This window comes from Meriones unguiculatus, chromosome 20, assembly GCF_030254825.1.
Source record: "Meriones unguiculatus strain TT.TT164.6M chromosome 20, Bangor_MerUng_6.1, whole genome shotgun sequence".
Classification (NCBI taxonomy): domain Eukaryota; kingdom Metazoa; phylum Chordata; class Mammalia; order Rodentia; family Muridae; genus Meriones; species Meriones unguiculatus.
The window spans coordinates 64216972-64239652 of record NC_083367.1 but is presented as its reverse complement, the minus strand read 5'-3'; the positions used below and the strand labels follow the sequence as shown (position 1 = coordinate 64239652).

Sequence of the window (22681 nt, the reverse complement as noted above, 5' to 3'; positions counted from 1 at the left end):
ACACGCACACGCACGCACGCACTGAGCTGACTTCCAAAGGTGTGTGAGGGGTGAGCTGCTGGTGATAAATTTAAACTAACTCTGTTCTGGTTGAAGTATGTTGCAAAAAGTGTTGAGCAGGTGATGTTGACGGGACAATGATTCTGGTTGAAGAGTGGGCCGATGGCAATGAGAAGCCCGCCCGTGCGCATGGGACTTCCTAGTTGATGGAAGGGGGTAAGACAGGCTGCTCTTGTCTCCCCAGTGGAAGCGAGCATTGACTCAACGAGGCTGCAAAAACATCCACTGCCCTAATGTTTTCTAGCCCAATTCTGAATCAAGATGGAAAAAAAGAAAAGAACACCAGGGTAGCAAAGGAACGGTGCTGCCGAGGGTCTGGGAGGGAGGTGGGCCTGGTCACACAGGCCCTCAAGGACGCTTGATTAGCAGAGCCATGATGCTGAAGCCACCTTCACTCGGCTATACGCAAACACTGAACAAGCCTGTTCCGTTTCGTCTCCAGTCCTAGGTCCCAGTGACCCTGCTGCGAGCAAGATCTAGTGTTAAGAGTGCTGGGGAAGCACTACAGGCCCTTCCATCAACCTCTGTATTCAGTGCTCTCCCGTTGACATCTTTCTCTCTCAGTCGCCATGTCCGATCTCCTTGGAAGTATCTCTCAAGTTCATCCTGTCTCTTAATCGCCGCCACCACCCAGATCCCAGGCCCCAAACCCTGACCCAGTTTTTTTCCCCTCAGAATCATGTCTGGGCCTTTTAGCTCATCCCAGCACCACCCCTATTCCCTACACATTTTGTAGCCACTATGTAGCCAGAGAAAGCTTGTCATGTTCTAAAATTAGACTGTTTTGACTTTAAAAAAAAATCACTGTTGTTTTTTATTGGGATCATATTACATCTATAGCTTGACATGGGAAGAAGTACTATCACAGTGTTGTGTCTGCTTATACAAGAACACACTTCAAGTGCTCATTTGTATCCTCTGGTCTGATGAGAGTTACCCCATAAGAAGCATGTGCTGGTTAAGTTGCTGGTTAAGTCTGTGCTGGTTAAGTTGTTGTTGTTGTTTTGGTTTTTGTCTACTTGACACAAACCTAGACTAGCTCAGCTGAGGCTTGTTCAGCTGGGGAGATGCCTCCATCAGATTGATCTGTGTGCATGTCTCTAGGGCATTTTCTTGATTGCTGGTTGATTTAGGAGGCTCTAGCCAGATGTGGGAAGTGTCACCCCTGCACAGGTAGTCCTGGGAGGGATCAGAAAGGTAGCCAAGGGTGGATCTGGAGACAGGCCAGGTAAGCAACATTCCGCCCTGCCGTCTGCCTCAGTTCCTGCCTCCAGGTTCCTGTCTTGAGTTCCTGATTTGGTTTCCTTCGGTGATGGGAATGTGAGCCATAAGCCTGATAAGCTCAAGTGGTTTCTGGTCAGTGTCTTGTCACAACAGAAACCAAAGTAGGTCACAGTCTTTGTTAAATACGTCATTTGGGGGCCCAGAAGGCTCAGAAGACAAAGACTTGTAGCCAGACTTGGTAGTGTAAATTCCATCCCTGGGACTCACACAGCAGGAGAGAGCATCAACTCCTGAAGATTGTCCTCTGATCTTCATGTGTTCACTGTGGTGCTCATGTACACACAGACAAATACACACAGATAAATAAATGTTAAAGGCAGGAACTTTGAAAAAAAACTTCAAAGAATGTCATTTTGCTGTTCTTGTTATAGATGTACAAAGTATTGGTTTCTACAAACTAATATGCGGATTTTTATTGACCTATACTAGTTTGCTTCATTGTCTCACTGAATTCTCTTATCTGCTGAAGAGTTTCATAGGGGGCTCTTAAGTTTTAGAAGTTATTTTAGTATATCATATACAAATAGCACCAGTTTTAATCCCTTTTCCTCTGAGTTTTACATATCTCATTTCTTTTTCTTGAGTGTGTTGGCCAGTTCCTCAAAGGATGATGAAAGGGGCCTTTTGTCCTGCTCCTGAATAGTAAAATTCTTACAGCCGAGTTTTAGGGTGAGGTAGCTGTGTGCTATCATGCAGGGACAGTAGCCATCATATTACTTATGCAGGTTTTTGAGAAAGAGCTGTTAGAAAGACAGGCTTGGGGCTGCAGAGAGCTCAGTGATTCAATTCCCAGAACCCACATGGTGGCTGACAACCATCTGCAACTCCAGCTCCATGGAATCTGATGTCCTCTTCTGGCCTCTTTGGACATTGCACACAGGTGGTGCATAGACATGCATGTAGGCAAAACACCCATTCCAACAAAATAAAAACAAGAATAGATCAAATCCCCCAAAAATGTTTTAGAGAGGCAGAGTCATGCCACTTTCTTCCCAGAGCTCTGAATGGCAAGCCAGAATTTCTGTCTGCGTCCCTCAGGCTCAGTGCCTGCTGTCCTTGGTCCTCCCCAGCCTCATGTATCCCGTTGCTTCCTTTTGCTCCAGCTCCAGACAGGCTTCCTTATGGCATTTAAAGCATGCCATGCTCCTTCCCACCCTAGGACTCGTGAACACCTGTTCATTCCTTTGGTCTAGAATGTTTCAGTATTCTGCCATCCCACACTACCCCAAATATCCTTCTCTGGCCAATCCTACTGTCTTACTGAGGACACTGCAAGGGCTGGGATGTGGGATTTTTCAGCTTCTAAGACTGGAGACCATTCATATTCTGGGGACTTAGCTACCTACTTTGTGGTTTTTCTCCAGCTGTGTCTGAGACCAGGGGGGATGGTTAGCTAGATTCATTCAGAGTTAGGATTTAGTAGAGGATGGGAAGTCAGCCCCACTGGCAGGAGAAAAGCCATTGTGATGAACTATGGGGTCCAGGCAACAGAGCACAGCAAAGGGCCCTGAGCCTCATAAGGAGTGTTTGTCAAACTGGAAGAGCCAGAGCTGACCTGGATTTCACTTCAGAGAAGAGCTATGCCAGAGCTCCTGGTCCCATGGGACTAAGAGTCTGAAATACAACAGGATACTCACACACCTTCCCTTCCCCTGTAACACTGTCTTCTTTGATGTATGGCCCCGTGAACACTGGAGTAGTAACAGGGCTTTAGTTTAAGTAATAATGTCATGAATGGGGGTAAGTTTTACGAGTGGAGGAGCCTCTGAGTCCTTGGGTCCTCTGGATCACTATGGGCTGTTCTTTTACACTCTATTCAGCCTCAACATCTGCCCCCTCTGAAAAACTGTTAAACAAAGGGAACCCTGCAAAGGCAACATTCTAATATGACCCAAGTGCTGAACAATGACCTTGGTTTTAGTGCAGATAGTCCCAGCCCAGAGCAAGCAAATGAGAGGAGAGTAGAGAGGAGAGGGGAGAAGAAGAGGGGGTGGGACAGAGGGGAGAGGAGGAAGAGAGGGGAGGAGAAAGGAGAAGAGGGGAAAGAGAAGAGGAGGGGAGGGGAGAAGAGGAGAGGACAGGAGGGGGAGGGAGAAGAGAGGGGAGGGAACCATCCTGTGGAGCCTCTGGCTGGCCAGCTGTTCTGCTTGGGAGTCTCTGGGCAGCAAATTGGCTTTGCAAAGCCAAGTAGAGCTTTTCTAAATCCAGTGATCTGCTATCAGCCCACGAAAAGGGAAGCTTTAATACATGTCATTAGGTAGAATGACAAGTAATTGAGAGTGAAAATTCCCATTAAAAAAGAATCTGCAAATAAGGCTGGCTTACGTAAAAGGGTAGATGACTCGCTCAGCTTCTTTTTATAGCGCTGCCCTCTGAGGCTGCCGGCCCGTGACACCTGTGGAGGAGCACCTTCCACGCGCTTTCAGGTTGAGCACTTCTCCCCAGCACAGCTTTGCCGAGGCCTCCACCAGGTAGTTTACACACCCAACCATACCCTTCCCTAGACACGCCGGGTCATCAGTCAATTCAGATATACCAAATTCTAGCCAGTAGAAGGTCTGCCCGCGTGCTCCCGCGGCTTCTCCCTACACAAAGCTTGGTCTCTCTGGCGGCCCCGCGACGTTTCTTTCTGTGTTCTTTGTCCCTCACTGCCCTGAACCCCCTGCTATGATGTCACCACTCAATTTAGACATATACCTGGTTAACGGGTACAGTGGGTCAGGATTCCCAGACCCCAACACCTTTGGCCGTTTCGTTCAAGGGCCATGAGCTTGGGATGCAATATAATGGGTGTAATGTACTAGTTATCCCCGAAGAGCCCGGGATCCTGAGCCTGAGTCAGCTGACCCTGGATGGATAGTGCTAGGTGTCATATTATTTACTTTGCTTATTGATGCAACCAAATACCTGACAAGAAGCAGGTAAGGTTTGAGGCAAGGGCGCAGTGCGTCATGGCGGTCCCATGTGGCCATACGCATGGCTCTCAGGTTGAGTTCAGGAGTGTGAGGCTGTGTATTTGTTTCTGGAGGAATCAGAAAGTAGAGAGAGGACAGAGAACACTGTTGAGTTATAAACTCAAGCTACCCGCCTCCTCTCATGGCCATTGCCTCCAATTAGATCCCGTCACCTCCGAATTTCACAACATTACCACCAGCTGGGAACCAACTGTCCACAAAAGCCCACTGACATTTTATATCCAAACCATAACTGGTGTGAAGAGGAAGGGTCTGGGAGCCACTCAGGCCTGGCATACATTTCGGATGCACATCCTCTCTGGAGATGGGGAATGGTCATCTCCCCATAGGCAGCTTTCAGCACTTTTGGGTCAGAGTTTTCCCAGCTGAGAGGTTTAATCCGTTACTGGGTCATGAAACCAGTTCATGTTGTTCCTGTTCAGAATAAGTATAGACTAGAACGGGGTAGGAATGCCAGCCGGAACCAAGGATAGCAGAGGAAGCAAAGAGTCTCTGTGTTACTCAGGGTTCTCTAGAGGGACTGATAGGATGAATCTTGCCTGTCTGTCTATTTATCATCTATCTATCTATCTATCTATCTATCTATCTATCTATCTATCTATCATCATTTATCTGTCTGTCTGCCTAACTATATTATCTATCATTTATCTGTCTGTCATCTATCTATCTATCTTTCATCTGTCTACCTATCTGTCGATCATCTATCTAGAAATATATATGTGCCCAGTCCAATAGTACTCCATACAAATACAGAACATCAGTGGATCACTAGTGGTTAGCAATCCCACAGTAAGACAAATGTGGTAGGCATAACAGTAGTCCCTGGAGATGTCCATAGCCTATTGTCCAGAAACTAGCAGAGGGGGATATATGTATATGTATATTCATATATATGTATATATGTGAATATATATATTAATTCTCATATATATATATATGAGAGGACAGACAGTAATGTTGGGTTATAAACTCAAACTATCCCCTCCTCCCACCGGCTATTGCCTCCAATTAGGTCCCGCCTCCTAAAGATTTCACAACATTGCCGAGATCATTGCCAAAATAAAAAGTCCTACTTGCTTCATGTCAGGTATTTGGTTGAATATATATATATATATATATAATATGAGATGAGAGAGATACAGACATAGTGGAAATTATCAGAGTCCCTTGCAGGCTGTGATCCAACTAGCCCAGCAGTGGTTGTCCCCTCATGGAAGGTCCAAGAATCTAATAGACACTGGCTCTACGAGGCTGGACGTCTTAGCTGGTCTTCAGTATATCCTGACATCCAAAAGAAACAGGCTGTAATGCCAGTGAAGGAATGAACTTGCCAGCAAGAGTGAGGACAAGCAGGTAAAAAGCAAGACCAAACAGTCAGCCTGGTACTTTCCTCCTTTTTATTGCATTTTAATCAACCAAAACAGTGGGCTAGATAGGACATTTACACACATGTATTTAAGGTACTTTGATCACATTTATCCCACACATCGCCCTTCCAATACTTTCCTTTTCCTCTTAGACCTCTGGAAATGCTCAGCCAGCAATAATCTGATGAAGCGGAGGAGCTTCTAAGACATTCTTGTAGACAGCTGTGGGAAAGAGCAGAGTTCACCCGCAGTTTCTTTGTACTTGCCCTAGAATTTATTTAAGGCACAATGTGAGGCTTCCTATGTTGTGTAGATTTGGCTCTTTTTAATAAATGGAAAACATTTCCAGTAAAGAAAGAGAGAGAGAGTGAGAGAGAGAGACATGAACCCTGTCTTACTCATCGTGTCCCTCAGTACTCAGCAGAGTGGGTGCTTGACGACAGCGGGGAATGAATAATCAGCTTATAAAATTCCTTTATTAGTAAAATGCCATCTGAGTCAGAGACTAGGTGGAATCAAAAGGAAGGGGCCAGAGCCCCTCTGGGAGTGGGCACTGTCCCTCACATAATTCTTCCCGTGGTTTTTGAAGGGACACCAGTGGTTGCATAGAAGTAGTGCTTGTCTAAGCAATTGACCGTATTTTTCTGCTAGTTCACAATAGGAAGTAAGGTTTTTGTTTTGTTTTGTTTTTACTTTTCTACTATAATGTAAAGTTTTATTTCCTTCATGAGAGACTTTGGCTGCTTAGAGGCAGAACTGTTTTTTACTATTGATCTAAATTCGAGCTATTTTGTTGTGCTTTTACGAATGATGTAATGACTCTCCTGACAAACACTGCCACAAACCACCTGTTTCAACCATGGTGCCGGCCAACCTGCTAGCCAGGAACAAGCTAGGCAGCCTGTCCACGTCTCCGGACGGCGCTGTATGCTGTTGACATTTAAACGTGCAGTTGGGGGACCAGTTCTGTGTTTTGGAATCCAGATGGCTGTTCCAAAAGGAGCATTGTCCCTGCTGAGGAAGTGGGAAGTGGAGAAACTTGCTTCCGCCGGCATCCAGATCCCCAGGCAGCTCCGCTGTCATCAGCAGGGGCTCAGCTTCTTGCCTGCAGAGGCAGCGTGCCTCCACTAATGAAGGTTTTAAGTGGTCCATGGTCACGTTTCTTTGAAAACCCAGTCATGTGCTCTTAGCAGATGGCAAGCTCGCATTTGGGCATGAAATCTAGTACAGTGCTGGCACACTTGCTCTATTTCCCGAGATGTATTTGGGCAATAAGAATTTGTAATTGAATTAGGTTGGCCCTCCTCACTAATTGTTTTAATTCTGCATGCACACGCACATATTTGCAAGCTGCACACCAGATACTGTTGTGTGTCTTTTCTGATATTGAAAAAATAGTTTAAAAAAATTATCGTAGCAACCTCTTGGATAATGTATTTTATTTGGCCTAAGCAGACATACACAGGTGCTCACTAAAGAAAGGGAGGAAAAACTTGGCGAAGCAGTGGTCAGAGTGAGGGAGGATGGCTGAGTGGGTAAAGCACTTACCACCAGGGGCCAAATGTAGGTACCCAGAGGCCATGTAAAAGCTGGCCATGGCGGTACAGTATCCACGAGCTTGATGCTCCACTCGTACTGTGAGATGGAGAAAGAGACGGGGGCATCTTTAAAAGTTCATGGGCAGCCAGGCTGGCGTAACCAGCAGTAAACAAGAGAAACTCTGTTTTAAATCAAGGCGGGCTGCTGCTCAAAGTTATTCTCTGATTCTCACGTGCAAAATGTGACATGAGTAGAGTACACACGTAGATGCGTGCATGGGCGCGCACACATACTGATTTTTTTTTTTTTCAGTAGTGACCAAGACAAAGCCAGAGGCGTAGGACCCTGACAGGAGAACTTGTAATGTGCTGTTCAGGAACTGCTTAGGTGGGTCATGGTTTCTCTTGGGTGCTCTTTAGTCTCCATTTTGATGGTTGCAGTAGAGAAGATGACATCAGCGTTTCTTCAGCTCTGTACTTCAGCACCTCACATTTTCTGACCAAGTGGCTGTGGTTCTTGGAGGAGAGAATAGTGAATGCACACGCACGCACATGCACGCATGCGCGCTCACGAGTCTGTTCCTGCCTCACGATGAGGCTGGTGGCCTTCGTTGGCCTTCTTGAAGGATGACAACAACAGACCGAGAGGCAGCAGCATGTGCTGTGAGCATGGCAAATGCTTCCACGCGAAGTTGGCTTTCATCTTCCCTTGGGGAACCTGGGCTTTCAGGTAGAGAGAATGGAGACTTGGTAAAGAGATCAAGCCCCCGCACCTCCCCCCCCCACATACACACACTCATGTAACCACACACGAGTCAGCCAAGTGCACACATCAGAAGTGGAAGAGAGAATCTCTGCACTGTCTGAAACAATCACCTAGCTGAGGCAGGGAATAGGAGGGGGGTGGAAAGAGGTGGGAGATTGGCTTCGGACTCCAAGGAAGATGGATGAATGAAACCGAGGAGGGGTAGCCAGCTGTGTGGCACACATAGAATAAACGGGTAATATAAATTATGAGCTAGCCGGGCAAAGAGCCAAAGCTTTATGGCCTAGGCATTTATTCATAAATGATAAAGTCTCAGAGTTCTTTTTTTTTTTTTTTTGAAACTGGGGCACAGGTGGAAAACTCACGGTTACAAATGGTGCCTAATGTGGCTGTTGACCCCTGAGATGTCGGTGGTGACATCTCCGACCCCATGTTTTTGATAGTCCTAAGATATGTACTACAGAATTTTAGAAATACCCAGATCCAAGGTTATGCAACGCTTAACAACAAAAGGAGAGTTTGGAAGGAAACACAGTATTAGACTTATATGTAACTAGTTGCTGATAACGTTTACAGTTGGTGCCTAGTGCTGGGGTTGGGATGGGGGATGGTTCAGTGAGCACAGCCTTGCTGGAAAGGCGTGAGGACCACAGTCTGCAATCACAGCCCTTGGAGTCAGAGCAGGGCATCCCCAGAGCAAGATGGCCGGGTACACAAGCCAAAATGCTGAGCTCTAGGTTTAAGGGAGAGACCCTGACTCAAAATATGAGGTGGTGAGCTAGTGACTCGGTAATTAATTAAAAGTATAGTAAGACCCTTGATGTCAGCGTCTGGCCCCCACATGTAAGCACACACACGGGCATATGCCTGTGCAGACAAACATGCGACTACACACATGTGAGCTTGCTATACATGCATTGCACATACTACACATACATATACATGCCAACAATTAATAAATGTATTTATAAGCATATGCATACTTATAAATCTATTTACAGGTTTTTACACACTTACACAGTTCATTATATATTAGACTGTGGAATTAGAACTTGGCTAGTCCCTCCCATTGGGGGCCAGCCAAGAGGACCCTTGAGGGCTGACCCCTGTTGGCACCGGCAGGTGGGGTGTCTTTATGTCAGCCGCACTGTGGCTGTCCAGACCCTGCCACCCCCTGCACTCTGCTCCAGGAGTCCCCTGAGGGCTCTGTCTGGTAAAGCCATTTCACTTTTGTGGTCACTTCCCATCACTTCTAGGTCCTATCTGGGTTGCTGAGAACACAATTCTATAAATCATTTGGCCACAGTGAGAGCTGAAGTGGGCCTCTCTATAGTGTCCTCTGGCTACTTTCAAAATGGATCTTTCACCCTGTTTTTTAATTCAGTTTACCAAACTTTTGTCTGTGTGGTTGGCCACATGTGGACAATCACTGTAGTTATAATATATACATATTTTTTAATTTAGGAAATGTAGCTCCGGTCCCCTGTTGTCAGTTTAGTATCCACAGAGCTATTTACTTAATGAAACTGGACCTGCTCCATGCTGGACAATCCTTGCATGGTATATTTGTTAACTGTCCAGTCAGGGTGGGTGTGGGCTTGGAAGGGGGACCTCCTCAAGGCCTCGCCTCCTGGATGCCAGCAAGGGCCTTTGAGAATGTGCCTCTTGGCCTCATCCTCCTAGGAGACTTCCTTGGTCTGACATTTGCACAGATGTCATGCACGCTGCCGATGCCAACAGTGAATGTTGGGAGAGGATTGTTTTCACACTCAGGGAGCTGCACGACACAGCCTGGCCTCGAGGTTTCTTGGCCTGCGTGGAGCCTGGTAACTCTCACCCTGACACAAAGAGCTTCACAGATGGGACATGGTGGCCCTATGCAGTCACTGAGTAGGAGGATGGGCTAGGGTCGGAGTGGACGCCAGGCATTCTTGCACTGGGCTAGCCTGTTTACTCCTGGCGGATATTGAGAGTGGGGATTTGGGAAGAAGGCAAGAGGCAAGGAAGGCTTCGGGAGTTTGAACGTGGAAATGTGGGAGGGACCTTGGGCAAAGGCTCAGATGCTTGAAGGCAGGGGTGGGTATCTTGATTAATGAACGACTGTCGACTGTCGACAGCATTGTTTGTAATCACAAGGCGAGGGCCTTGTCTTCCCCGTCTTTTCTTCACTGGGCTGTGGCCATCAGCTTTCCCTCACTGTAACATACAGCTGGGATAAATCAGCGTATAAAAAGGATAGGGTTATTTTGGCCCACAAGTTTGTGGATTCTAGTGCACAGTCTGTAGCCCAGCTGCTTTGGGGGCCTGTGATTGAGGTAACAGGTCATGATGGGTCTGTGTGGCAGAGCAGAGCTTTTCACCCTGGGGCTATGGAAAAAAGGAGAGAAAGGAAGAAAAGGGAGGCAACTTAGTTAAGGTGTCTGTGACTGTGGTAAAATGCCCTGATGGAAAAACAACTTGGGGAGGGATGGGTTTATTTCTGCTTATACTTCCACATCACAGTCTATTACAAAGGAATCAGGTCAGAAACTGAAGCAGAGGCCATGGAGGAATGCTGCTTACTGGCTTGTCTAGACTATTTTCTGATATATCCCAGGAGCGCCTGCCCAGAGGGAGCACTGCCCGCATGGGCTGGGCCCTTCTCCCTCAATCACAAGTTAAGAAAATGCCTTACACGCTTGCCTACAGGCATTTTTTTTTCAACTGTGGCTCCCTCTCCACAGATAACTCTAACGTGAGTGATGTTGTAAACACACACACACACACAACAACAACAACAACAAACAGTCCAGACAGTCATGTTCCCACAACACCCTTTGAGGGTACAACCTCAATTCCTGAAGTCCATTTACCAAGCCTCCAGTTCTTGATTGTTTTAAATTACCTCCCCATAATATCATGATAGAAATGAAGCGTTGACCACATGGACCTCGGTGCCTGATGCATACCATTGCAATACACAACTACAAAGGATGTGGATACGGAAGACTCTTCCGGCAGAAATAGTGGCAGCAGTGTGAGGGACCAGGCCGTGACGTTTGTTTTGACTTAAGAGCACTGGGCTGTACACCTGACGGACCAGAGCTGTGGGTTTGAGTCAATTGTGGGAGCCTTTGGGTGCCCAGGCAGCTAGTTCTTGCACCTATCCGTCATCAGTTTGAGGGACTTGAGGGACTTTTGTAATGTTTCTTGCTCACTTTTGTGTGGTGAGGGTTCAGCTAGGGATTGGGGTGTTGTGGATCGTTCCTGACATAGGACCTGTCACATGGCTACCACCTAGGAACAAGCTACGTAAATGCTGTCCCTGCTGGTGTGTGTGTGTGTGTGTGTGTGTGTGTGTGTGTGTGTGTGTGTAGGTGTTCAACACGTCTCCATGTGTGTACGTGCAGACCAGAGGACGACTTGGGGCATCCGCATCCTGCTCTGTCATGTCTCTGTCCTGTTTCCCAGGAACAGAGTCTCACTTGACCTGTAACCAGGCAGACAGCTCGGCGCCCTTCCTTCTGAGATGGGCTCTGTGGCTGCATACCTTCCAGGTACGTGCTGGAGGGCTGATAAGCTCCCACGGTGGGAGCGTCGCTGAATGACTTCTGCCTGAGTCTGAAGTTGCATCTGGACTCCACACTTCCCCTGCGGCTGCTCCGGAGAGACAGTGCAGGACACCAAATAAATTACCTGCTTTCTTTCTGAAGGAGGCCACCTCCCCTGGGGAAGGGCACAGGGGACACACCTGGATTCTCTCTACAGCCGTCTTTGGGAATGAATGACAGGTGGTGAACCTTGCTCTGGAGTGGCCCGCACAGGCTCTTCTTCTCTGCTTCAGGCATTGAGCTGGCCTGTCTTTGTGGTGACACTTACATCCTTTCCTTTGGAAAGGAATTGAGCGCTCTTTCCAAAATGCCCTTGCAAGGTGGCAGCCCTCGGACCAACTCATCAGGCTTGAGGAGCCCTTGAAGAGGTCCATCTTATGACTCCTTCCTGCCTCAACTCTTTTGTTGCTAATAAGAACGGCCCTCTCTGTAAGGCTCCTGTGATGGTGAGTGATGTCAGCTTGGCAGATCTGAAATCACCCAAGGTAAGCCTCCAGGCTCACCTGTGAGGGGTTATCTCGACTAGGTTAACTGAAGCAGAAAAGTTCATCCTAAGGGTGGACAGCGCCATTCCCTGGGCTAGGATCCTTGGCTGCATGAAAAGAAAAAACTCCAGGTGGACTTTTGTTATCCACTTTCTGCCTGGATATGAGGTGATCAACTGCCTCAAGCTCCCATTGTCAGGCCTCCCTGTCACGATGGACTGTCCCTGAACTGTGAGCCAAAGCAAGTCCCTTTCCTCCTTAAGTTGCTTTTATAAGGCTACTGTGTCATAGCTATAGGAAAAACAGCTAAGACAGCCACAGATTCTGCTATACTGCCTTAGTTGGTGGCCTATGGGGTAATATATTTATATGTTTAAAACAGAGGAAACCAGTCCAATGCATGATTCATTCTTCCCTACAAGAAATTATGAGATTGCGTAAGTCATATTTTTACCTATGAAGGGGAAGTTCAAGATGGTTACTTTTATAACTTTAGTATTTGTGTGAAATAATGTTAAAGCAATCCATCCACGTCTTCTTTCTTTTTACTTATAATTTATTTTTTTTCTAAACAGCCACTAAGCTAGTTTGAAGTAGGATGAAGCTAGTTAAAAATTATGTGTAATGTTTTGTTGGGTTAAAATGCACCCAGTAGAACATGTGAGATCTAACCAGTTTTCAGTGTACAGGCCAATGGCATCATGAGTATCATGTAGTTTTAATTAACCTGATTGTCTCTAATCCTTTCAACCCCCAATACATGAGAAAGTAGGAAAAACTGGAAGACAATATTTACCCAGGGGAGAAACTTACTTGGATGCCAAGGGGTCACAGGATGGGTTTTCCTGGGCACGGAGAAAGGAAGCATCAGAGATAAGCATGCCTCGTGGAACGTTCCCATAGATTCTAGAAATAGGGTTGTTTTGAAAAGTGGATGGATTATTTTTATTTTGTCAGGCAGTAAGGAAACCTCCTAAGCAGGGTCACAAGCGCGGAGAGTTCCAGAGATAACATCTGGACAGTTGGATTGAGAAGTGCAGAAAATTGGTGGGACTCAAGCACAAATGTCCCCGACAAGACAAATCTCTTTCCCCCACCCCCTTGAGCTGACGTTAGGAAATTATCTTCGCAGCTACCTCAAAGTATAGCACAATGCTGAAATCCTCATGGGAATCTGCAAATGTGAAGATCACCATAGCAACATCTATATTAAACTTTATCTCCTGGCATTGTTAGGAAAAGATGCTTGTGTGTTCCTAAGACTTTCTCGGTGAATAAACAGTGTTCTTTCTCCCTTCCACTCTCCCACACAGTATTTCCCCCTCTATATGAGGCATTGTTTCTGAAATGTGAAACTCTGGATGGCCTATTATGGGGCAGGCGACATATCATTGCTGGTGTCAGGATGCTAGAATGCTATTTCCAGGAGCTGTGGGACCCAGGGTAATAGAATTTCTGCTCTCTTTGGTGGCAAAGGATAACTGGGGAAGCATTGGATAAACAGATTTGGTGAGTGATAAACTCAGGGTGTTGTCCCATGTCTGTGGGTTCAGCTACAATTGAGTATTCATGCTGCGTTAGCCACTCCAATGCTTAAAGAATTATGTTGCCTCCAAAGGCCTTTATTGACCAGAAGATCATTGAATGACCCACCCCCACCCTTTAACACCTTGTCATGTAGGTTTGGTAGAGTTTTGTTGTTCAAAGAAATGTCATCTTCCCCCTCCAGAGCAACGGCTCTCAACCTGTGGGTTGTGAGCCCTTTGGGTCACATATCAGATATCCTGCTTATCAGATATTTACATTACAATTTATAACAGCAAAATTATAGTTACAAAGTAGCAAAAAATATTATGGCCGGGGTCAATATAATATGAGGTACTGCATTAAAGGCACATAACATTAAGAAGGCTGAGAACCACTGCTCTAGAGGACCCATATAGATGTCTTATTTCCTGTTGAATATTTCCTTTCCTCACTTTCAAGTCATCTTTGGGAGCCCTAAAAAATGACAGCGACAGTTGCAGAGTGATAGAAACAACTTTAAAGATTTCTGTAGAAGCAATTAGACAAGGCAATGTACAGTTCCAGTCCCAGCCCTTGTGAGGTAGAAAGAGGTAGGAAGATTGCTTCCAGGCTATCCTGGTCTACAAAGAAAATTTCAGGTCGGCCAGGGCTACACAGAAAAATAGTGTCTCAACAACCACCTACCCAAACAAACAAACAAACAAAACAAGGGATATTTGAAGGTGTAGGAGGTTTCTGAAGATTGTAGGACTTCTCCACAAGAAAAGTCCCCACAGGTCTTAATGGTTGATGTCCTTTGGGACAGGCTGAGCTGAGGCAGACCACTTCTACATGAGTTTTGAAAGAAACCAGGGCCTGACTGGGAAACTTCACAGGGGAGGGAGACCAAGCTTCGCCTTCAGAAAATTCCCCGTTGGCTAATGCCCAGGAGAGCAAGAGTAGAGAAAACATCGTCTTTTCCCAGTGGTCCCCAGTTCTTAAAAAACAAGGTGTTTGTGCCTAAAGAGTAAGATAAGGAAAATTAAACCACAACACCAAAACAGAGCTTTGTGGGAAGGGAAATGTCGACTTAGAACCAGAAGACTTTCCAGTATATCATTTTTCAAATTTTACTTTGTGTGTGTGTGTGTGTGTTTTGTGGTGGTGATGGTGGTGGTGGTATGTGTGTGTGTGTATGTTATGTGTGGTATGTGTTTGTGTGGTGTGTGCACAGTATGTGTGGTGTATGTAAATATACACGTGTGTGTTTGTGGTGTATGCATGTGTATGTGTGTGGTAGTGTGTGTTTGTGGTGTGGTGTGTGTGTGTGAGTTTCAGTGTCCACAGAGGACAGAAAAAGGTGTTGGAGTCTCTGGAGCTTGAGTTACAGGTGTCATGAGCTGGCAGATGTGGCTGCTCGCTGAACCAAGTCCTTTGGAATAGCAGTCAAGTGGTCTTAACCTCTGAGCCATCTTGCTAGTGTGTACCCCCTACCCCCAGCCCCAAGCAGGTCTTTATCAGTCTTCAGAGAGGCAGGGTGAGTAGTGGTTAGTACATGGACCTCAGTGCCAGACTTTCTGTCCTCAGGACATAGTAAAGTTACTTATCTGTGCTTTTGTTAGTTCCACTTTAAAATGGGCTAGTGAGATAGACATTGAATGATTAAATGGGAACATAAGTGTGAAATGGGCTAGTGAGATAGATATCAAAGGACTGAATGAGAATATAAGTGCAAAATGGGCTAATGATATACATGTTAAAGGAATGATTGCGAATAGACGTGTAAAACACCCACGTGTCCTGCACAGTTGTAAATGTTATTTTGATTATTTTAGAACCTTATTGTGGCTCTCAAGGGAATCCTTATTACTCACTCTAGAACTCTTCTTGCTAAGAGGAGTATATTTAGCCCATTAGGCTTCAGGATTCAGGGGCCTCTCTCAGGGAATCGCTGTGAAGTGTGGTGCCTTGTGCATTGATGGGGCCTAAGAAACCTCTTATATCGCTGAGGGTTCTGAAATCGCAGCTGAGTACTGAGAGAGGCTTCAGTCCCCCAAACAGGCAGACAATTATCTCAGTAGATTGTCTGTATTATTTTATTTCTTGTAGGGCATTTTCTCTGACTTCCTTCTTTTGTTTGTGTGGTACTAGTGATTGAATCAGAGCCCTGGAGCCCACTGGGCAAGTGCTCTACCACTGAGCTATACTCTCAAACTCTTCAGGGCTCACTTGTTGCTCCAGGTTGGTCTTGAATTTACTCTTGAGTCCAAGAAGGTCTTGAACTTGTTATTCTCCTGCTTCCACTTCTCAAGTCACCAGGATTGCAGGTTTATATCACTGGTACCAGCTGAGGTATATTTTTAGTGCCTCATTCCTTTTTTTAAACAAAAGATGAGCATGCGAGCTGGGCCTCTGTTAGAATGAGGTGGGTAGTGCGGGCCTTCCACCTTTGTGACTTGCACTCCAGGCTACTCCCCAAGTGCAGAGTGGAAGCTGAGTTTGTTGATTTCACAATTCCCCTAAGTACATGACCCAGGGCAAGTTAGATAGCCTCCTTCTGCAGACCTTAGTCTCCTGTCTGTGAAATGGAGCAGATAATATTTATCTCATAAAATGTGAGGATTTTTAAAATAGGTAAAGCTTAGATAAGATTTCTGCCCTCTGGGGAAACTGGGTAAAGCGTTCATGGAACTTCCTTAAACTAGTTTTGCATCTTTGTGTGAGTCTTCCTATTATTTAAAAGGTAACAAAAAAACACATGCAAAGAGCCTACTGTTCTTATCTCTCAGAGGCTTATCAGTCTATGGAATACATTCACACTCCTGACAGTTATGCACAATTACCCTTTCACTCGGAACGTCCTCCTGAGGTAGGCACATCATTCGAGTCATCCCATCATACAAACAGAGACCCTGAGCCAAAGGATGAAGGAGCACCTTATTTGGGATTACCTAGAGGGATATCGCAAAACTTAATATTATGCGATGTCATAGTTAAGCACTTTGCTACGAGATTCTATTAAGAAGTCATCTGCCTCCAGCTTCCTGGCCATTTCCCTTGACCACCTCCATCCTCCTGCTCAGTCTAGGCACTTCCATCCATTCTTCCTCTTGGTAGATACCTTATTCTCCGGTGTCAATTCAGGGGTTTTGTCTAAGTCGCTTTCTCTGCAGAGACCTCCATGACTGGCCTGCCTACAGCAGAACTCCTCTTATCATCATATCCTCACCCATGTTTTATTTTTATCCTTTCCTCTCACCACTAATATTAACACATACCTGTTTGTTTTACTTATTACTTTCCCAGCTAGGCTATATCCTTAAAGGCAAAAATATTAAATATTATTGTTATTTTTCTCTACTAACACTTCAGGAATTGGCCCAAAGCATGGTGACGCCCAACCAATACTTGTTAAATGAGTGAATGACCGGTGATGTCATTCACAATTAGTAGGAATTTCCTTGAAGACGCCATCGTAAGTGATGGGTGACACTCATTCATCCGAGTGTCTCCCATGGAGCCTGTCCCAAAACAGTCAGCACACAGTACATCCTCAGAAGGTATGCAGAGTTCTTGTCAGCACAGAGGATCTCTGTCTGGGAGGCGAACTGTTTGTTGGGAAGGCACGAAGATGGAGAAAGCTGTAATTAATCGGAATGCTGGAGTCTTTCCTGGCTTTGGGGTCTCCAGCCCTTTTTGAGTTGCCCAGGGAACCAACCCCTGGCCCAGATTTCTGTCCCTTTTTGGTGGCCATGCTTGCGTGTCACTAGGGGTAACTGGGAGGAGGGGACGTACAGGAGGCAGAGAGGAGGGCAGATGGAACAGGCAGGTGCAGCAGCCGTTTGCAGGGGCATGGTGGGGGCCCAGGCCTTTCTGGGCTTCCTGCAGGTCCTCTCTGCTCTGTCCCACAGCTCCCGGTCAGTTGAGAGAGCTCCTCAGCCGGAAATGGCAAATACTTGTTCTTATTTCCAAATTTCTGTCAATTCAGCTGTTTGTTCCCAGGTGCTGTTATCTCACTGAGCTGTGCTCTGTGTCTGCAACTGTTAGATTAGCAGGTGAAGTGGTGGGCGTGAGGAGGGGAAGCTTCCTATGTTAATTCCTCTCTGACAAGCCCTGGCCCAAGTCTAGATACAGCCTTTTAGATAAAGAAGAGAAGAAGAGGAGAAAATCTTTCTATTATTGTGTGTATGTCTAACTGCATATGGTCAAGGCCACATGTTTCACAGAGACTTGTATGGGCTTGATAACCTTCTTCATATGTTGTTAATTGGCAGAGAATGTTGAGCAAAGTGAATGTGATAGAGATCACCTCTGTTTGCTATCTGCTGACCCTTCCTAGTCTGTCTATGGGCATGTTGGACAATAATGCTGCTACACCTGAGCCCCTTCAGCGACCTCAGCAGATCCACAGTGTTGCAACAGTAAAAAAGATGCAGACGCACCTAGGAGGTCTTGTGATTTGCTCAACTTAAGGAGCGTGCCAGTCAGCTTTGCTTCTAGTAGGCACAAGCCAATAAGCTCAGTGGCTTAGAACAACGTGCATTTACATCGACTTTTGCCACGCAGGCTGGCTCTCTCGCTGTGGGGCATTGTCTTTACTTTACTCATCCCCTGATGGTGGGCTGTGGGGGCAGCCTTAGGCATTCTGTCCTTCTGGCAGGGAAGGGAACCACAACACTGGAGACAGGGGTGCTCCCTCGGTGCTGCAGGTATCCCATGATGCATCTGCTGGTCAAGGACAGTCCTTTGGCCACTGTGGACAAGTGAGCTGCAGGTGGCACGGCAGAGGGCATGACATACAGTTAATTCATCTGGGTTGGCAGGAATGAGTCTGCCCATGTGGATGTCTGTCTGTGCTAATGTCACCACCTGTGACTGAGGGAAGGAGTTCTTACTCGTGACTCCTTCTCATCTAAGAAAAATTTGATACTCTGAGTATATGGATATATTTATTTTATTTTTTTATTGTATATGGATATATAACACAGGTATACAAATCAAACATCTACTGATAATAAATCATGAAGAAATTATTCTAAAACAATTCCTTGGTCTATGTGTAATCCTGCTGTTTAGCCTGGAAGCTGATTTGCATGCTAATGAGATGAGTGTGCTTGCTCATTTTTACACAGAGAATTAACTCTTAGCTGAGTATTTGATACTGCAGGGGAAAAGAAAAGAGGACTGTCCCTGTTTTTTCAGTGTTGATTGATTCTTTGAGTTTGTGAGTATCAACACTTAGAATATGGTTTTGTAAAGGTCCACGGTACTCAGAGTGGCAAATGTATGTTTAGAGACATTTCAGGAATGCTTAGAACTTCTGTCCTAATCCCAAGCCAAAGCTCATTCAATGACTTGAAGATGAACCTCAAGTCAATAACTCAGAATCTTTAAAAACCAGACATTCTGCCATGATATAATCCAAAGAGACTAACTTGATTCCTACATGCTTAGGAGTGACGAAGAAGGAATATGAGGGGGGAAAAATCTGTGTTTGTGTTTGTGGTTTATAATATGCAGCAGGTAGGTGTTTGCGGAATACTCGTTGTGTGGGCTGAGGCGTGCACACGCTGCACAGGAGCTGCCGCTGCAGCACGGGCAAGTACTCCCGGAAGCACCTCCCGGTCGGTACATACTTGATTTTGGATCTTCAGGAACCTTGTACTGTTACCAAATATTTCAAGACAACCCCCCTCCCCACCAACCACCACACACACACCAACTTAGAACATGGCATCATGACTCACAGTTTAAGAAGCTATGGCTTAGGCTCTTTTAATTTGCAAGTTACAATTGTTTATTCGTTTATTTTGTGTGGTGGGGGGAGTATGAGCTCACATCGCCCATACCTATGTGGAGGTCAGAGGACAGCTTGTAAGAGACAGTCCCCTCCTTTCACCACAGAGATCCTGGGGATCAAACTCAAGACCTTAGGCCTGGCAGCAAGCTCCTTTACTCTCATAGCCATCTCGCTGGCCCGATTTAGGTTGGTTGTTTGTTTTTTTATCTTGGTTTTACTAGGATGCTTCCTGGGGCTGAGTTCACAGTTCCCACGCCTTAATCTAATCTCCCCTCAGTAAGCAGCTTTGTAAACCATGGAGAACAGCGAAGGGTGCCCGCCTTTTACCAGAACCCCTGAGCGTTGGCTTACTGGAGAGGTACAGGGCACATGTGATATTCAGGGCCCCTGGAGGCTGCATGTCACACCTGGACAGAGGCAATAAAGCCACGCTGCATTATTTAACCTCAGACACAATATGCAGATATATCTGGGGCAAATGTCTAATTCAAAGTTGTAAATAGCTTCATTTATTTTATTTTTTAGTGGAAACTACATCCAAAATTTAAAAAAGCAAAAAGAGCTATCAGATTAAAATGTCCTAGCATCCTCATTTCCTGATTTCCTTCAGCCCCATTCATGGGTTGCTTTAGTTTCTCTGTGTCTATCCTTCAGAAGACCTTTGGTTCACACATGTGAAACACTTGTTATTTCTTGAAGAAAAAAAAGGACTATAAAACAACCCACTTTAGCCAAAATTAATTGTGTTACAAACTGTATTTTGATTCTTCCAACACACATTACCTTTGAGCCCGTTATTGTATGAATATTTTGTTATTCAGTATATTTTATAAACAAACTTAAGTATGTAAGTGTATATAATATATAACATGTATAGCTATTGTATTTTGTGTTAGTATAGGTCTTCACTCTCAGATCAAATGAGAAGACCAAGTTCATTTAAAAAGGGCATGTAGGTCCAAGCACCTGGTGTTTTAAACTTTAGCCTTGGCGTTCTCCGTAAGCCGATGAATGACGGTAATCCTTTGTCTTCTGGGAGCTGCTGATGGCTTTTCTGTGCAGTGGGTCTGCAGGGGCTTCTAGGTTCAGCCGCAGCACAGTAGGAGCTGTGCCCTGTTGAAGGCTTGCATGCTGTCTGGAGATTCCCAGGCCTGTGCTTGGAACAATGGCTTTAGACGGTCCTGGAGGACACGAGTGCTCTCCCTGGCACCCTATATGCCATCTAGGTTCCCAAGCTCTTTTCATCTAGTGTACCTATTTGCTGGTGGCAAAGTAAACATTTCCATGAGCCAAAGTGGGAAAGTTGTTCACGGCAGCATCATTTCCTTGGTGCTTTGTCCAGGGCTGTTTGATCCTGGTGCGGAAAGCCTTCCCTGAGGGACACCAGACAACATGCTTTTGTTGCCCCTGCCAAGGTGTCCAGGTCTGAACCCCCCAGCAGAGGCCACATTCCTTCTCTTTCTCTCAGCAGGTACATTCTTAGGGGCCTCCTCCCATTGGCAGTGTGCCTGTGGCTTTATTTTCTTTTAAGACACAATTTAAAGTTTGTTTTTTTTTTTTCAAGGAAAATTTATCCCGAGACTGGAAAAAAAAGGCTAAGGAAGAGCCCTGGGCAAAGGGAGGCTGTTATTTTCTCTGTTGCTAGCTTGGGTATAACTTACAGAACTGTATGCCTGGGGAACTCAGGTTAGGACCCCACTGCCAGTGTGGAGGGCAGCCTGGCAGCCAGCTCGCTCTTGTCCTTAAATTCTTCCTCTGCTCGACTGCAGTCTCCTGCAATCTCAATACTCATTTGAGGGAGAGGAGCATAGGGCACAGAGAAGCCAGGTTGTAGGTTTTGGCCAGAGCTGAGAACCAGAGCCAGGGAACAGCAGAATGGTTCTTACACTGACCAAAAGGGCTGCCGTCGGCGATAGTAAAACCTGTCATTGCCAAGAGAAGTAACAGACTGTCCATCTCTCAGATGAGCAAAGATTTCCAACCAGGACACTCTATGAGAGATGAGCCTCGTGTGACTGTTTGTGGCTCCAGTCTGGGACCTTGGCACCAGCACTCCTCCAGGTGTAGCCACGAGGGGGTTTCTATACTGGGTTAGCTGAGGTGGGAAGAGCCTCCCTAAAGTGGGTGGCACTTTTGCATGGGGTGTGGTCTTGGAGTGAGAGAGCAAGCTGCACGGGGCATTCATCCCATTTGCTTCCTGATGGTCTTAGTTACTCTTCTATTGCTGTGATAGAATACCACAACCAAAGCAACTTATGATAAAAAAAAAAGCACTTAATTTGGTTTCAGAGGGTTAGAGTTCACCAAGGCAGAGTGAAGGAACACCTGAGCATTCCCCTGTTGACCCACAACCTCAAGGCAGAGGAAGACACGCTAGGAATGGTATGCGCCTTTTGAAACCCCCAGTGACACACTTCCTAATGCTTCCCAAATAGTCCCACCAACTGGAGACCAAGCATTTAAATATATGAGCCTAGGGGGCCATTTTCTTTCAGTCCTTCACACTGGCTGTGGGTGTAATGTGAGCAGCTGCCTTACCTTCCCACAGCTTTCCACGATGAACTGTGTCTCCACACCGTGAGCCAGAGTAAACCCTTCCTCCCCAAGCTTCGCCTTGTCGGGCATCTAGTCACAGTAGCAAGGAAAGTCCTAAAACTCTGTCCTTAGAGTTCCATTCGAAACTGTTTTAGTCTGTATAAAGCATTTAGAATGCTCCCTGATGCCAAAACACAAGCCTACTAGTATATGAGTATTATTATTCTTTTCTGTCCGCAGTCAACTAATAGCTGATGAAATGTCTTCTATGCCCCGGGCTTTGCAACACAGATGTCCTCTGACTTGCGATGGTTCAATTTAGGATTTTACAACTACATGGGATTAGAGAACAAGATATATCCAGTAGTGACTGTGCTTTGAATTTTTCATCTTTCCCAGAGCTAATAGTCTACAGTGTAATACTCTCTCACGATGCAGGGAAGTAGCAGTGAGCACCAATGCCCACAGCCCTGTAACCGTGAGCAAGAACAGCAGACACTTAGATTTCAGACTGCTGAGCTGCAGCGGGCCGAAGGCTAGATGCAGTCTTGTTCTACTCACTGTAATTTCAACTCATGCTGGGTGCACTGGGGAGTCACCCCCATTTCATTAAGTCTATACAATGTCCTCATGAGCTCTACACTTTATACATGAGAATCAGAAGTGCATGTGTGCGTGCGTGTGTGCATGCTTGCGCACGGACGTAGACCGGAGGTCAACCTCTGACGTTGTTCCTCAGGGACCATCCATTTAGGTTTTTGAGAAATAATCTTAA

The 22681-nt window shown here is 45.9% G+C and overlaps 1 protein-coding gene across 4 annotated transcripts in view; it reads left to right on the top strand.

The window, feature by feature from the left end:
- Positions 1-22681, top strand: part of Zdhhc14 (zinc finger DHHC-type palmitoyltransferase 14) — a 285920-nt gene that overhangs the window by 35322 nt on the left and 227917 nt on the right. The window lies entirely within an intron of this gene.